At 38.4% G+C, this 17,033-nt stretch overlaps 1 protein-coding gene across 7 annotated transcripts in view; it reads left to right on the top strand.

Moving 5' to 3' along the window:
- Window positions 1–17,033, top strand: part of LOC139986319 (kinesin-like protein KIF13A) — a 157,990-nt gene that overhangs the window by 30,051 nt on the left and 110,906 nt on the right. The gene's annotated exons all lie outside the window — the stretch shown is intronic.

Here is a 17,033-nt window from a genome sequence, read left to right as displayed (position 1 = left end):
ACTCGGAATACAAATTTGGGGACCAAAACGCGAACACAATAGAGCGGGAATTTTGACGTGTGATATGATAAATATTTCGTTTAAAAGAATGGAAAGACACTCGGTACAATATTCCTCTTGCTCTCCCGAGAGAAGGAAAAATATAGACGAGGGTCGTTCTTGCCTGAGCCCTTCAAATTTTTCCGCATAATTTCTGACTTTCCCTCGGCGAGCATCTTTTTCCTTCTTAATCTTTTGTCGAAGTTTCGCGATCCATCGAATTCACGTCGGTTGGTCGAGTTCCTTCACGATAAGATAGTAACTGTCTCATGAAATTCCAATGAGATACATTCGAAAGTTCTTATCTTTCGAGTAATCGCGCCGAAAAACTTGCTCCTCCTTATCCGTTCAACGGAAATACATGAAATTCGGAAGTTTATGCGATGGAACAGGGAATAATAATGGTTGAGGATGATGGATACATGCGAATCGTTGAATAATTTAACGATCATTGTTCGTTTTATAACGCAGATTAAACGCGAATATATATATATATATATATATATATATATATATTCTGGATATTTACACGTTTGTGGAAAATTTCTGGATAAAAAAGATACAACAATAGTATCGAAGTTCCTAATTTAGTCCGCGTTTCAGTTTGTCCGCGACGCACATAATTCAAACTTATCAGAGCCTGCTTGATACTGCATCGTGCGAGGAAATTATCGAGCAGTATGCAATCTGCTTTTGAATTATTGTTCGAATGCTAGGAGTTTCCTTTTTGTTTAAGGAACGATAAGATGCTGCTTTATCTGTACTGTGTTAATGTTCGAGACACCTCGTCGATTAAAGCAAAGAAATTCGCTACTATTTGTACGAGAGATGCTGCGAGTGCGTTTAGAAAATTTTCTAGCTTAGTTGCGTTAAAAAGAAACTTGCTACTGTCGTAATAATATATCTGAAACTGAACTTCTTTGGATATACGACGTTTTCGTCGAAAGGAAAAAGAAGTATAAAATTCGTATTTTACGTTCGTTTATATTAACGAAGAATCGCACAGTTTGAAAGATTTTTTTCAAGCTGAAAATGTTTCAATATCTTCTTTGTGTTTCGTCTTATCGTGCACGTTTGGTAGATGAGATAAGATGAGAATTGTGAAACCTGAGTGCAAGTAAAATTAATAATTTTGCCTGACAAGACAAGAACATAAGAAGAACTGGCGTAGAATAGAGAAATTATAGCTGCATGTAAAGCCGAAAGCTCGAAGAACACCAATCGTTAGATCGTGCATCAAGAAATAAAATCCATCGTTCCGGCGATTATTATGGGTTTGTAGGCGACAGCCACAGCATCGATGCAGATAAGAAGAAACTACGATACATGCGCGTACCGGCGCCGTTTGTCAGATAATTAGATCGTACAGTCTTATCGACGTAGGCAGATAACATCGTTGCTGGAACATCCATGATACGCGAACATCGTAACCACGATGGAAATCCATGAGATTATATCGAAACAAATTCGATCTTCGTGTATATCGCAGAATTAGGTTGACACATTCTTTGATAAATAACAAATTACAATAACAAATTTCATTCAAAAACTTTTGTTACTTGGGTGATTTTGATTATTTATTCGGACACTTATAAATGAAAAATTTTTAATTCCTGGTAACACGGCCGATGAAATTTTGTTATTCGGTTAATCTTTGTTAATCATTGTGATAGATACGAGAAACATATGTATTTTGGTATTATAAATAGAAACTTTCTATTAGGTTGTGCCAAAAGTTTCTTTTGTTTTATAAGGGAATAATAGATGCACGATATTTTCCCTTTTATATTATTTTATTTAGTTGTTCTATTGGAACAAAATGGATCATACATAATTCAATAAAATGACTAACATTCGTTTCGAGGAACTTTCTACTATATTTGCAAAAATCCAAAAATCCCAAAATTAACGAAGAAGCAACATAGCCAATTTTCCATTACCTTATATCCTCTTTTTTTTTCTTTTTTCACGGCGGAAAAACGATGCAAGAGACATTTTGATTACACGCTAGAGGCGTTTCGTTTACGTGTGAAAGGGACGTTTTCCTTTGAAAAGAGCCTGTTCTTTCGAGGAAAAGAACAATGACTGCAAGAACTATTTCGCCACGGGGAACAATCCTTTTGAAACAGTGGCTGTGGTTCTATTTTTTCAAATACGCTTGTTTGCCGGCCTTTCTTCTCCTCTCTTCCGGTTTCTTTCGCCAGGATTTAGCCGCACGCTCTTCCTGGACGCTTCTCATGTACGGTTTCATTCGTTTATTGATTTATCTTCTCTCTTTCTTCCTCTCTTACGCGAGGTCGTTACAACTTTCTGCTCGTTTTCACCTGGTTGCTAGATTTCTTTTCTTTTTTCTTAATTCCTCTTCTTATTTTCTGCAAGTAGAATTTCCTCGGTATTTCTTCGTGTAATTCGCAAAAGATTACTTGTTGGTAGCATAAGCCGCGTCATTTAATTGGATCTTGTTACTGGAACTTGGAAAATCCTGATCGATAGAAGAAAAAGCCGATCGACAATGTTTGACATTGTTTTGTTAGAGATTTACGGGATGTTGTTGCTTTCTTCAGGAAGCTCGACCTTCTTTCATTTCGTGTCTGTGTACGTTTCGACCTATGAAACGATACGAATACTTATTACGCGTATATTCTTACATTCTATATTTTTATTTTTTTTCGCTGCATGTTTATTAACATTTTCTCTTCTTCTTTTCTTTTCACTTTTTCCCTTGAAAATTATTTTGCAGATTCGTAAGAACGTGTATATATTTCCTGTTTTTTGATAATTTTGTAATTTTGTAAATCGAGTACCGAGCGAATATACATTTTACACTGACTGTATTTTCAACCTGCGAAAATTCCCGGATCAGCTAAACATACAAAACCCTGCACGATATGACGCGTTACGACCACATTGCTTTAACGCCATTGTGATGTCAATCGAGGAGGAGATCACGACGTCCAACAATATCTGTGAAAACGTAGCCGTATAACATTATTCTTCCATATACGTCCACTCCTTTTTCTATCTCGATGACTCAACATCATAAAACGCGTAACATTTCTTGGCACGCCCTTTTGCACCTATCTCCGAGCACCAAAGCCAACCACTCAACGCACGGAATCTTTATCGTATCCGCAAAACTACAGCTCGTCCTTGGTATCCTGTGGATGAAACTGACGCGCGAGGACGAGAAGAGGCGAAAAACGTCGGATATTCGGGAACGAGGGTGCTCGTTTGGCCTCGATGGCGCCGTGGAAGGTACTTGAGCGTTGTGGATATTTTCAAGCACGAGGGCCACAGAGAAAACGCGTTTCCAGCCTCGTAATTTCGTTTCGTCAAGCTGTTGTAAACGTGTCTTACACGTGTGTCTGTACTTACACGAAAACCTGTGTACAGGATGTCACAAGGTTCCATACAAACATTATTCGGTGTGATGCATAAGCGAAAATAAGACTGAGACGTTGTTATTTATATAGCAGTATAGTAGTTTGCATACTATCTATATTTTATATATATTTTTACAGTTTATATATTACGGTAATATTATACCGTGTCCTAAAACCTAGTACTTTTGGATTTTGCTTGTCAAAAACTATCATACAGTATGAAAAACATGTTGGAAATTCAGCGTGCCGTGAAACCAAGTTCGTCGTACGTAGCTTTTCTAATTCGTGTGTTAATAGTCGCACGAATCATCGTCATACAGTCGAGCACCGGTAACTCTAAGTTCGAGAGAAGAGCGAAGATCTTCGAGTTATTAGGTTCAGACCTATCGAAATTTCCGAGTAAAAGAGTTTACCAAACGAGTTTACCAAGTTTAACAAACGAAACTTGGACATACAGAAGCTTGTACGAAGATGTTGGTATCCCAAGCTTCCTCCTAGAACTCGTTTCATGAAATGTAAACGTTAAAGACGCGAGCAAAGCGATGCCAATTACGCGTTCGACTCAGGAAAAAGGATCAGCTTCCACGGATGTGCACGTGGTCGAAATACGACGAAGTAGGAACACGGTTTTTATCGTCTTACGTGATTTGTGTCTTACGTGATTTGGGATAATCGTAACAGTTTAAAGACAGACGATACGTACGCTGATTGGTTTCTAACGCCTCCCGACACATAGCCATCGATGGAGTCTGAAACACTTTCGAATCGCTTCGAATGTATATACGCATGTGGCGGCAAATTCAAATCGCGTCAAATCTGATTCGAATATTAAGACTCTTGAGAGTCTTGATCGCTGTTGATTCTTAAGAGATTCCTCGGGTATTTAATGTCTCTCAAGCGTTGATCATCTTGGAAGCGTTGATCATCTTGGAAGCGTTGATCATCTTGGAAGCGTTGATGCGAGATATTCGATATTCTTCGAGCTCGAGAGTTAGGAGTGGAAGGCTCTAAAGACTATGGCTCTACGCGGCTTATCTTATTGAGACATAAACAAAGACGGAGGAGCGGCTCGTCATTTTGACGACGAGGCACGATCCAGGCTTTCGAGAAGACTAAACTTTCAAGGCTTCCAGGATGAGCGAGAATCGAGACATTTGGAAGATTCCAGGCTTATTAAGATTCAAAACTGAGCCAAGACTCTCAAGAGTCGTAAGTTTCGAATTCTGTTGCAAGTGATTCGAAATTGTCATCATCTGCACTGATACAGATTCGAAGTGATTCGAAACTGTTTTAGATCCTATCGTTGTACACAGACACACGTTTCGTGTTGCAGAAGCAGCAACGATAAAAGTTCCACTTATAAAGGTGAACTTGGACTTGTAGAAGTCTGGCTACTCCAAGCTCGAGCTACGGGCGTCAAATAAAATGCATCTGGACACGTGGCAAATAGTCGGAGTTTTGTTTCGACCGATAGAACGTTCTCGCTGCGGACTGGAACGGGATCTTCGACTTGTACAGATTCGAGTTATCGAACCATCGATTGTCACGCGTTATCGGCCGGATAACCGTCAGATAACCGATTTTTTTATCAAGGAATTAGTTCCTTTCTTAAGAATCTCTACAGTTGGAAAGTTGTACCCTTTAACTTGTGAACATTTTGTCACGCGAAGATAGTCCCCATCTTTTCTTCTACAGCACGCTGGCGATGTTTTAAATGGAAAATCGTGGAATGCTCTGTATACGCGTTAGTTGGCAAGATAGCAAGGAGCAGCGACGTCATGCAAAAAGCTCTACGGTTTTGTATGGGGCGTCAGAAGCGTATGAGAAGTCGTATGAGTCACAAGTCACAACGAGACCATACATCGAACGAGATCGTATCCGGAAAGGGGCTTTGTGAAGTCCGATGCTGTTGCACCGTACTGGCCGCTGTGGAAAAATGCGCGAGAACAGCACGGCGTTTTCAACAAAGACCGATTATTTATTGCTACAGCCTGCGCGGTGCGTACACAGCGAGGTTTCAATGGCTGCTGGCCATAGTTAGTCAGCGTTGCTGCGTGTAAATATGGATTAGCGGTGATGTTGCCTTTTGTTCGCTGGATGCTTCTATATATCTCTAGTTTCGCGTTTTTGTAATTTATGTAGCCAGATTTCTGGCATTGGTTTATGGCTTACGGTGATGGAACGTGATCTGATAATTGGGTGGAAATTTTTTCCATCCTGATAGATGGAATAATTCCCATGATAAACGATCGTTTCAGCGTATAAGCTTACAAAGAATGGCTCTACGTATAGTACGAGCAGTATATCAAGCTACTGTTACTTTATATGGATGACAGGCAAGGGCATTTACGTGGAAAGTGACCATCCAGTAATTATTTTACGATGTCTACTTACCGTCATATCGGCTGTTTGAGTTAAGAACAACGACATAATCATCAACGTGGCCTTAATGGCCTATTTGTTAGAAAGCAATTTCCGAGATATATCGTTGCTGCCTGCTTTCTTCGTTCTTTCTTTCTTTCTTTGAAACGGTCCATCGTGTTTTATACAGAATCTTTCGTACAGAACGAACATTTTTCTGGAGATTCTAAACGTCACGAAAATGAATACATAAATTTGAAGATGGAAAACGAATTAGTACGAAAACTTTTTATCGCGTGTTTCCCATTGTCTATTTACATGTGTTAACATGTAACAGCGACGGGAGAGTAACGGGATACAAGAAGAGGTAACCACGATACCATTGCGAGTAGGATACAGCAGCGTGTAATTTCCAAATTTCGCCAAGTTACGTCGAGTTAAGTAAATCGTAACTTTACGATCGAGTTTTGTAATTCTCGACGCCTCGTGTAAAACTCGAACATCGTCACGTTCAGCTCGTTACAAAACGCCTATGATTACGTAAAACCGGAGAGTTTGGTAACGTTTTAAAAGAAACAGCAACAATCGTGCCCACACGTGTATAGAAATGACTCAGAATGTACGAATTTGTTCCGACCGAGAAGAAAGATTTTTATCGCGCGCAAACATCCAGTTCGAAACACGTTTTGCGCAAGTGGAACAATCGCGCGGAATAATTGGAACAACGAACGCAACGAAGACGAGCAAAAGGTACGCGAAACACGATGAAACGAGAGAACGAGATGTGTCATCTCCGTCGAAACAGCAAGATAAGATTTCTTTTCACACTTGGCCCATTTTCCGCGTCATATTTCCTCGATGATCGCGAGTCATTGTGTAACTGTTGCGAAACTGCCGGGGAACCAGGTGAAAACAAAGTTGGTAGCCGAGCCTTAAACGCGTACGTTTTTCCTAGAGAAACGAAAGTGAAACCGATTACAGCGTTCCGTGGAAGGAAACTGTCAGGAAAGTCATTGGCTGTTAAACCTCTAATTGATAAGAATTCTGAATAGCCCGAGGAACGACGAGATTGAACTCTTAAAAGTGGTGACTAAATCGGAATAGTATGTTAATGAATCGACAGAAATATTCTTCTGACTAATACTACCGGATTGTACTTTGTTCTTGTGTAGATTATTCTTGTGTAGATATTCTACAGGCCGAGTACCATCCGAGAGTCGCAGCTGAATTGTTTTCCATGTTATCAATTATATTGGAAAATGTTTCGGATAAAAGTTGGATAGTTTTGGTGTTATTAGTCTCTTCGTTACAAGAATACCTGTTCCCAAATTGCTTGGAAATTCTCTGTTCAGTGATCGATGATCCTGATGTTTTAAAAGTAACAAATAATAGCGAAAATTCGATAATTTTCATTCTATTCGAGTAAGTAGAATAATTAAAAAAAAAAAAAAAAGAAAAAGACAGATAACCGATATAAAAATTGGCTGAAATTTTTTCGAACGACAGCCGAAACTCAAGAGTCTGTCGTTTCCATGGTGTGGAGAAATCAGGTCGGATATCGAGAACGAGTGTTAACTGTCCGTCAAGATGCAATTTACCGTTTTATTAACGATCGAGCCGATTGGAAGCCGGAGGACGCTCGGATTGAAATGTGCCCTGTGTCATCGATTAGCCTCTAAACTCGTTCACCAAGTTCTATGAATCCATCTGTGTCACGGACGATTTCCTTGTTTTCCTTGTCATAAAATGTCGGCGTAGACGACGCTGCGTAATTTTCCTGATCTTCGTAGTGTATTTTTTGCCTCGATGCCTCGCGGCGACGCGCAGGATAGTAATCGCGCATAGTTTTCTTCCTCTCGTTCGTGAGAAAATTCGTAGGGAAATCGGATGAAACGCGTATAAAGGATGCGATTTAGCTGTTCGTTGAATAGGAGCGAGGTTTATTCGTCGTTTCGAATTGTCGTATGAACGAGTTTTATTTTCGTCTTAAAATTATATTTAATTTTTAGACAAGAATAAAACACGTTCGTGCATCAAAAATTGAAAAATAAAACAATTACTATTAAATATTTTATTTATGAAATGAAATTCTGCAATTTAAATGGAAATTTCTTTCGTTGTTTGAATATTAAGAGCGAATATTTTGAATATTTAAAATGGAGTATTAGGTGAAATCAGCGTATTCCACTTGAAAATGAAGTATCACGCTCTGAATATAGAAACTGGAAGATAATTTGCCCGAAGGTCGCACGTACTTTTACAATAAAAAAACTTCAGAAAGTACGTAAATGAGAATAGTTGGCTAACATCATTGTACGAACAGAACAATGGCTATATTGTACACTAGCGTACAAATATTGTTTGTGTCCGATGAATTTTATCTGCTACCTCTTATCTCTCCATCTGCTTTATTTATAACACCCTTATCAATGATATACATATAGGTGTATATGCTTTTTCGTGTAAATATAGACTTAGAACGAGCTACTTTAAAGTTAAGACGCATATCTAATACAAGTTGCAATCGTTTGTATCGAATTACCATCTTTAACTATTGGTCTAATTAAAATAATTAAACTGTAACATATTTATAAAGAGCTTGTACTTCAATCCCATCTTCTTTTTCCAATAATTCTTTTGTAATTTCAATTAGAAGGCCAATGAAAATATTAAGAAAATTGGTTGAAAAATCAAAAGTATTATAATAATTATTATTTGTTAAACACATAAAATATTGCAATCATAAGATTCGTAATATACCGAAATTTCGTAATATGTCAATCTTTACGAATTATACGAAAATAAAGATACATATACAGCTTACATAACATTAACATATATATTATACAATGTTAACCACAATATGTGTCAATGTATACAGTTTATACAAAAATAATTTCGGACTCAAAGGGACCTTCGATGAAAACCTTCGATGTGAGAACAGGAATCGAAAGCCTGGAGCTTCGACACGCTGACCCACTTGAGAAAATTTTATCCTCTGCTCGATTATCCTCGGCACGTGCCAGATCCGAAACATCGACGCGGATAGACCGAACGTTCCATAATTTATGAATATCTGTACAAATCATTTGGTGGCCCCGTTAACAGCATCACGTCGATGGCGTTAAGACCAATAAAACGATAGCAACGAAAGCTGCCCTCCACGTACATAATCGATCACTCCCAAACAATCATCGTAAATACGATAGCGCCGTGGAAGCGAACAAATCCTATAGGAAAGTCAATTATATCGCATAATATTCCCATAGCCATATCGATATAATGATTTTTAAAAGTAATGCTAAGAAGAACAGTCGTAACATAATGATTTACTTCGAATGAGAAAGATACGTGAAAAAGGTGAAATGATCGACGACAGAGACAGGCGAGACGAATTTCTTGGAATCAAGAAAATACGTTAAAAGGTTGGAACGATGAGAACGCGACAGGAAAATGAGCGTGTCAGTGAAGACGAGAGTGAGAGTGAAGTTTTTCCTAACGAAGCACGAAGTACAGGAATGCAAACGAGTCGATTATTTCCTACGTTATATCGACGTGTATAATCATCTCCGTAGATCAATATAAAAGCAACAGCGACGATCCTTAAATTCTTTTCGACTGGTCAGCAACGTAGAATAAAATAGCAGAGATAGTATTGAACTTGATCGGATCGGTGGTGACTCGTTACGATGCAAGGTCTCGCACTAATGAGCGAGCAGCCGCATGGACTAGTAATTATGTTAGCTGTTTTTCTAGCCGATAGTTTATCATATCTAAAGTCACGGCGCGGTGCTAAACGTGTTTTAGCGGTCGCGCGCGCGCACACATACGCCTACTCACGATCGTCCTCCTACGCCACAAGCAATTAGCACGTAAGATAATTAACCGTGAGCAATCGCGTCGTGGTTCCTACGAGGCGCTCGTTTCTCTAACGAAAGTGCCATATTTATATATTTAATATGAATCTTTATGCTATTGAATTAACATGGAATCTATATGTATAGAGCAGAGTCTAGAATTAATGTGGAATATAGAACATTTAGAATCTAGTGACGTAGAATATTCGTTAAATTTCCAATCGTCAACTTCGCAACGCAAAAAAGGTTAAGAGGAGAAATTTCTGAAAATATCGAGTCACCTACGAACTCAACGAAAGACTACCCCACTAATTCCGCTAGAACTTCGGTAACTCGAATCTCAAGGGAAGAGTTTCACTCTCTTAATTATGGAGATTTCTACTTAACGAAGTTTTCGACCGAGAGAGGTTTAACGAACGAAAATTCGGCTTTATTGTACGCTGGTTCGGTTCCCAGATGATTCAAAGACGTAAGAGACGCGTGAATTCAACGCTACAAACTATACTAACCGTGTACGCTTGTCACGCGACTGACGAGAAGCAGACAGTTCGCACGGGAGGAGCAAAGACACGACCAGGGACAATATGTACATTGTTTCCGTGCAATAAAGGGAGACACGATACGCGCAAACTTATAGAAATTCTACTTGCAGAGAAACCGAGCTTTTCTGAATTTCAGTTACAGAGATAAGATAGATAGCGGAAAGAATAATTCGATGCGAGGGAAATGTATATTTGAAACGGATTCCACTTATCGAGACTCTACCGTACGAACGTGATTTCTCTGGTATCGATCGTCGAATCGAAGTCCGTAGACTCTTTGACGTGCTTTACTGTACAAATATACTAAATCGTAGACAGCAGTTGTTCGAATAGAAACGCGTTCAAGGCGAAGGATCCAGACCAGGAAAGATAAATGGCGTTACACGCCACGGTACTTGGCTAAACGTTTCATATTAATAAACCCTTGGCTTGCAACCTGTCCAAGAGTTTCTACCTCTTCGACTCTCCGTACGTTTCCATAAAGATTCATGGGCCCGACGTCAGCTTCGATTTTGAAGAATCGCCGAGAAGTGGGACGAACCGTGGAGCGCGTGTTTTCGCTACAGTTGGCGAAACTTTTAAGTAGATAGTAAAGTTGGAGATACAAACGTCCGCGAGGATGCTCGGTATAACGCTCTCTCTGGATCGCGCACAAGACAAAAGATGACCTGTTTTGTAGATCGTAAATTTTCTACCGAATACGAGGATCAGAGAAAAGAAAAGGTGAAAGATTTCGATAGCGATAGCAGATGAATGCACGAGTAGATTTTTTAATTAATACGAGCAAGATATTAAGTCGATGTTTCGATCAAGTACACCTACGTGTCGACTTTATCTGTGCGAGATTTCTCGTTGCCTTCTTAGTGGACAGATCGTAAATAATCCAGCGAGAAGAAAACGTATGCGAAATATACATTAAAGCATAATCGCCAAGGAAACACTTGCACGTACAGTCGAGAACAAAGATAAATGCACAGGTAGTGAAAAGTAGGTATCGATGAACTTTAATTGGACTAGCACTGCCGCTATGTATCTTTATAGCGCACAGATTATTATCCAATAAATAATCGAAACGTGGATTTTTGTGTAAACAAGTTGTATTTAAGGAAACTTCATTTAGAGACGTACATTTTTACCATCTGTCCACTTATTTCTATTCCGGACTGCAATAGTATCCAGTTTGTAACGACGATTTGTCGCTCAACGACAAATATACGCGCTGCAGACGGAAATAATGAACTCGTACGTAAGAACGGTAGTGTGTTGCCAATATCTGGGACTTTTATTGCGCGGACCAGCGAGCTGATAGTCGTCGTAAATCGTAGCGACACCGTGGCCATAAAATCCAAGATGACGAGGACGCGTGTTTCGCGACGAGAACCGTTCCTGGCAATAAAACGCACCGATAGGAGGGTTCTCGTGCCAAAACGTTTTCGCCAACCGTTTTACCGTTGACATTTTGTTTCTTCTCGGCGAACCGGCCGGGATTAGCCACGTTATTAGTTTCCAGCGACGTTTGCGTCGTGTAAATAGAAATGCAAAGGGCGGTCGCGTCGTCTACCGTAAGCGACGTCGACGGATATTAGGCGAGAGGCGTGCGCCTGCTGATGACTGATGATTCTAGGCAGTCTGTAGTGGTTTAGGCAATTTAGGGAATTTACCGAGAGTTGGCTAATGGCTGGCAGTATGCGACGTTGAAGCGTTCGTGACGCGGTTTGACGAAGTTTTGGAACCAGAGAAGTTTGATAATTGATAGATGTAAATTGTTATCGATGAATGTCGAACGAAAAAGGAATGACCGATGATGTCGGGGCAGCTCTTCGCTGAATCATTTTTGGCGATTATACGTCGTACTGATTGCTATTTGATTAAGCGTAGTTGCGATAGGCTTTGACGAAGTCTTGTAATTGATAGACGTCAAAGTGTTATTGATAAACGATGGTAGCAAATGGTGTTATCATTGCTGATTTAGGGAAGGTTGTTTAGCGAGCAATTTCAGGATTATTGGATAATAGCTGCTAGTGTTGTGACGAAGGGTTTGATCAAGTTGGCTAGTCGAGCGAACTTCGGTAACTGATAGATGTAAATTGTTATCGATGGTTGTTGAACGAAAAGAGATTTACGATTGGTTAGTGGATAATTTTGGAATTATGTGTGTATTTTAGGAATCAAGGGAGCAACTTGTTAAATATTTCCAATCCTCTCGACAGAAATACTAACAGAATTGAATATTCCTGAATTTAATTTAATTTCGAAAATTCAATAGAAAGTGTACCATTGAACGAAACTGTACCAGACGATAGATGTAAAGTGTCAAGCAACTATAGAGAAAACTTGCGTATTTTAATTTAGTCGATAAATGACTGTATATATTAAAGCACTAATTTAAAATCTGTCACGTAAGAACATATCGCATTTCACGACAGAATCCAATATATCCGTGTCACGAACAATAGCTAAACTACGACAATTTTCAACTTTAATATTAATTTATAAACTACAAACGTTGAACAAATGTAGCTGTTAAGGTAATATAAACTAAGAAGTTTAAAGTTTGACATGAATCTCGAGTTACAGAGAGTTGCTGCGACACTTTGTAGAGAAATATGAGTAGGTGTAAACGGAAAATTTAAACAGTCCATAGTGGTCTATCGTAGATTGTAGCTCCTTACAATTTCCAACGGTGTTTGCGTCCTGCTTGATTTATTAACGCTAGCTTGCTGCATAAATATGTCTGAATTTTTAAAAAGCTTCGAGGGATTATACGGTGTGCTTTTTACTTGAATTTATTGCTCCTGTAGCACAATTTCTGTTTTCTTTTTTAGAAACGACTACCTCGATCCTATCTCTACAACTTTTTCGATTTTGATCGATAAAAGGTTAAAGTTGCCTGTTTATTTCTAAATTGCTTTTTTGCATCGTAATTTTGCCCTAAAAATAAAATTATATATAAGAGAAGAGAATATAAAATTTGATACGATCGTATTAAATTGTTCCAAGTTTTTGGCTGTAAAATTCTCTCCTGATCGATCGAATCGATTATTACATGAAGCTTGATTAGATTAGAAATCTAATATATAGTATAGCAACTACATCTACAATGATTGTGCTATTGCAAGAACCTGATATTGACAATGTACAGTACAAGCATGTCTATAATGCCTGTATTATAGGAAGACGCTGATATTGACAGTGCTCTAGTAGAACACCGATATCGACTAAATCACGCGCAGCCCACGATAATTTGAGCACTGATAGTGTTACAGCGAATATCGATAATATTACAGCGAATATCGATAATATTACAGCGACTAGCGATAATATTACAGGGAAATTCACGAATATCGTCCGATTATAAATTTCGTTGGCGACCTTTGTATAAATTGAACGAAAATACTAAAAAATTTAATCGACTTAATCCAACGATACTGGTCTAAACTTGAACAAGATTATTTACGTCCGTCCATGGGAAACTTAACTCCATAATCTAACTAATTGTAAGTTGACGTATTACATTTTTCTTTTCGAGAGAAACATGCTGCTCGCAACAAGATCAGCGAGTATCCAACGAGACGTTGATATAAAATGGATTAATATTTCGCCAAAGGAAGTTCCCAGGAAGAAGTTGCAAGCTCGACGTTGCGGAAAGTTTTCTCTAACACACCGTCAGCAAAGAAACTTGGTTCTAAATGGATCTCATGGTTTCGTTACGTCAGAATATTCGGTGTAACAACGACGATGTTTGATGTTTCACGAGATTACGTCGCGGTGAAAATTTCGTATTACGTATCAAATGTTTGCAGAAGTCGCGAGCTTCGGTAGGACGTAATATCAGCAAGAGGAATATTGCTGGAGTTCCCCTTCGTTTAATATACGTCGTTAGTTCACGATGACGAGATTCGTGTTGCGTTTTAGCGTCCGCGGATAATCGAAAATCGATAAAAGTAATTGGACTATTCGAACGAAATGTGTGTCTTATACGCTATAAATAAAAACATTTTATTCGTACAACATCTTTAATACTCGCAAGATACGTACAAACGATTAATATTTATATGGTATGTAAAAATATTACTCGTGTAAAACGTAAATTATTTACACGTGAAAGGATATCCAAATTTTTTGCGTACAAATAATCCACGGTATTTATATAATATATAAAAATTGTACGTTAGATAATATGAAAATTTTATATTTCTCAAATATGAACCATCTACTATACCCAACGATATGTATTTTTCTACATCTGAACTATTTCTGAATTTATCTTAAAATAGTCCCATAAACGATAAAGTCCGAACAATACGGTACTTTACGCTTTACGCAACTGAAATAAACCTCGCGTAAGGTTTCAAGCGTTTAATCAGTTAGCTATTTCGAACGAGTGCTCTGGCTACGAAGAAATGGCGATATTTTGTGTTGGATAATTTCCTATCGCTAATAAAATTAAAAAATAAAACATTTGTTATGTATATGTACTACTTTTCGCGACACACCTTACGTACACAATTTTCAAAGCTATCAAACAGCTAATTTAATAAGCTAAGAAATAGATGTTCAAATCATAGAAAGAGGACGGATCAAAATCGAAATAAAAACGGATTTCAAATTCCAATAATGGAAAAAAGGACAGAAATTAAAAAACAAGAGAGAAATATATGGAAATCTGATTGAAATCAACTAATTAGACATGCTAAGTACCATTTCCTCTATGATAAAAGTCGCTTATCGGCTGTCTCGTTTAACGCGTAATCGATGAAAGGTTATTCATCTCCTTTAATAAACATTGCAGTGAAGTGACAGGAGCGTAATAGGACGATGACATTCAAAAGGATGTCATCCTGAGTACGGAGAAGTCGTATCGATAGGGACCTTGAGGGAGCAACGATCACTGGCGAGTCAGAGACAAGAGAACGGGGGATATCGCGAATGAATGGTCAGGTATCGTGTTCTACGTTATTTATAAACGATGACGTATATCTCTCTCGTACGTTGCGACAAACTGACGACAGTGAAAATTAACGCGTCAGGATGTTGTACAATTAACGAGGTGTTTCGTGACCGGACTGTTTGAGCGACAATCGGCTTTCGACGAATTGTTCGACGAGCTTTGAATTCGCGACAGCTTGGCAGTTTGACTGGTAGAGTAAAATTTCGCGGCTCTCGACTCGCACAATTTCGTTTGTTTCCCAATGTTTGAAATTGCAGATTTCGTGATCTCGAGATTTTAGATCTTTGGAAGTTTGAATTCTAGTTTCGGAATTTTCGTTTTCGAACCCTTCGATGATCGAAATTTTATATATTCGTATATCTCGAATCTTCAAACTTTTGAGCTTCGAGTATGGAGAATCGATAGTTTTCGAATCTCTCGTGTTTGAAATTATTTCGAATGCTGACTCGACAATTTTCTGACTGTGCATTTTCTTCTAGCTACATTTGGAACGTTTAATTTAAAAAATTGAAAAAAGGTGGAGAAACTAAAGAAATAAAACGATAGTCTAATCGTACAGTCTGTACAGGCTGAGAAGAATTACGCTAATAATATGGTATTACAGCGTATTTCAAAATTACGCTATCCCTATACAATTTGTTTCGTAATTACACGATGGAATTAACGTTAACGTTAATAAAAAAATACAGTTATACGACTCGTTATTAAACAATAAGTAATACAATAAAATTGAACACAATAGAAACTAATTTTCAAGCAGCTACTCCAGAGAAAACTAAACGCCTTGTACCAGTCGATGCATGGATATTAACAATGAATCTAGACTTTCACGGCTTTATGATCGGAGAAAGTTGTCGCTTTTGAAACGCACCAGCAACTTCTCTGTACGTAGCAACTTGGAAATTGAACCGCTTGCTATTCGCCGCCATTGTCGTGCATGTCTGTCCGTCTTCATTATGCGATTTCATTTCCGTGCAGATTCCTCTTGCCATGCAGAATACTAAAACGTGACGGGCCCTTTTCTATCTTTTCTCCTTGCGAGGGATGAGGGAGAATTTGTTACTTTCGGACTGTGTTTCGCGGAACAGCTGCTTTCGAGGCAAAAGTCATAAAGTATTTGCTCGTTGTTTGGAAAAAAATATTTGGTCAAATTTATCTTGATGTAGCGTGAGATTTGGTTTGGAAAAAATTAGATTAATTTATTCTGCTCTCAAGGTATACTTGCAAAGTTTGAAATATTTAAAAAATTTCCTTTTCTCGTTTAATGTGACGTTCGTTGTCCGAACGTTCTGTAGCCACGTAAACCTCATAAATCTCAAGATTAGATAGAATCTTCTGATGAATATCGTTGTCAGTATCATCTTCATCGTCGGTGTATCTTAATCGTCGGCGTAAAATATGATTTATGGGGTTTTTCGAACGCTTTTAGTAATTTATATTTTTCAAGGAAATTAATTTTCTCTCAATTTCGTTGAAAATCTGCTGGCTAAATTCGAGATAGAGCTGTTACGTAGGAAACGACTGGTATAATCTATCGGATACGATGGCCCGAAAGGAGAAGCGATGATCTCGTTGCGCTGGTTGAGCGTCGAATCAACCCCCCGACGACGAACGAAAACTCAATTGTACCGCTAAAAGAAATATAAGTGGCTGAACTGTTGCCAGGGGCATTAAATAAATGTTATTCTAGGATTATCTGTTGTTCCAACTCACATACTTATCGCACTCGGGATAACAACTTCCCAACGATTATCTCTATTTTCTGAAACCCGCTGCTTGTAAACTTCACGGTCTTTATTGTTCAGCGCTAAAACTAGCAACGATTAGAGCGTATAAATCTCTTCGAGAGGAATACAAATTGAAGCTATACGAAACGAATAAACGAAAAGAACACATGTAC

The sequence above is a fragment of the Bombus fervidus genome, chromosome 4 (assembly GCF_041682495.2).
Source record: "Bombus fervidus isolate BK054 chromosome 4, iyBomFerv1, whole genome shotgun sequence".
In the NCBI taxonomy this organism is placed as follows: Eukaryota; Metazoa; Arthropoda; class Insecta; order Hymenoptera; family Apidae; genus Bombus; species Bombus fervidus.
The sequence above is the reverse complement of the archived record's forward strand: the minus strand, read 5'-3'. Positions and strand labels throughout refer to the sequence as shown.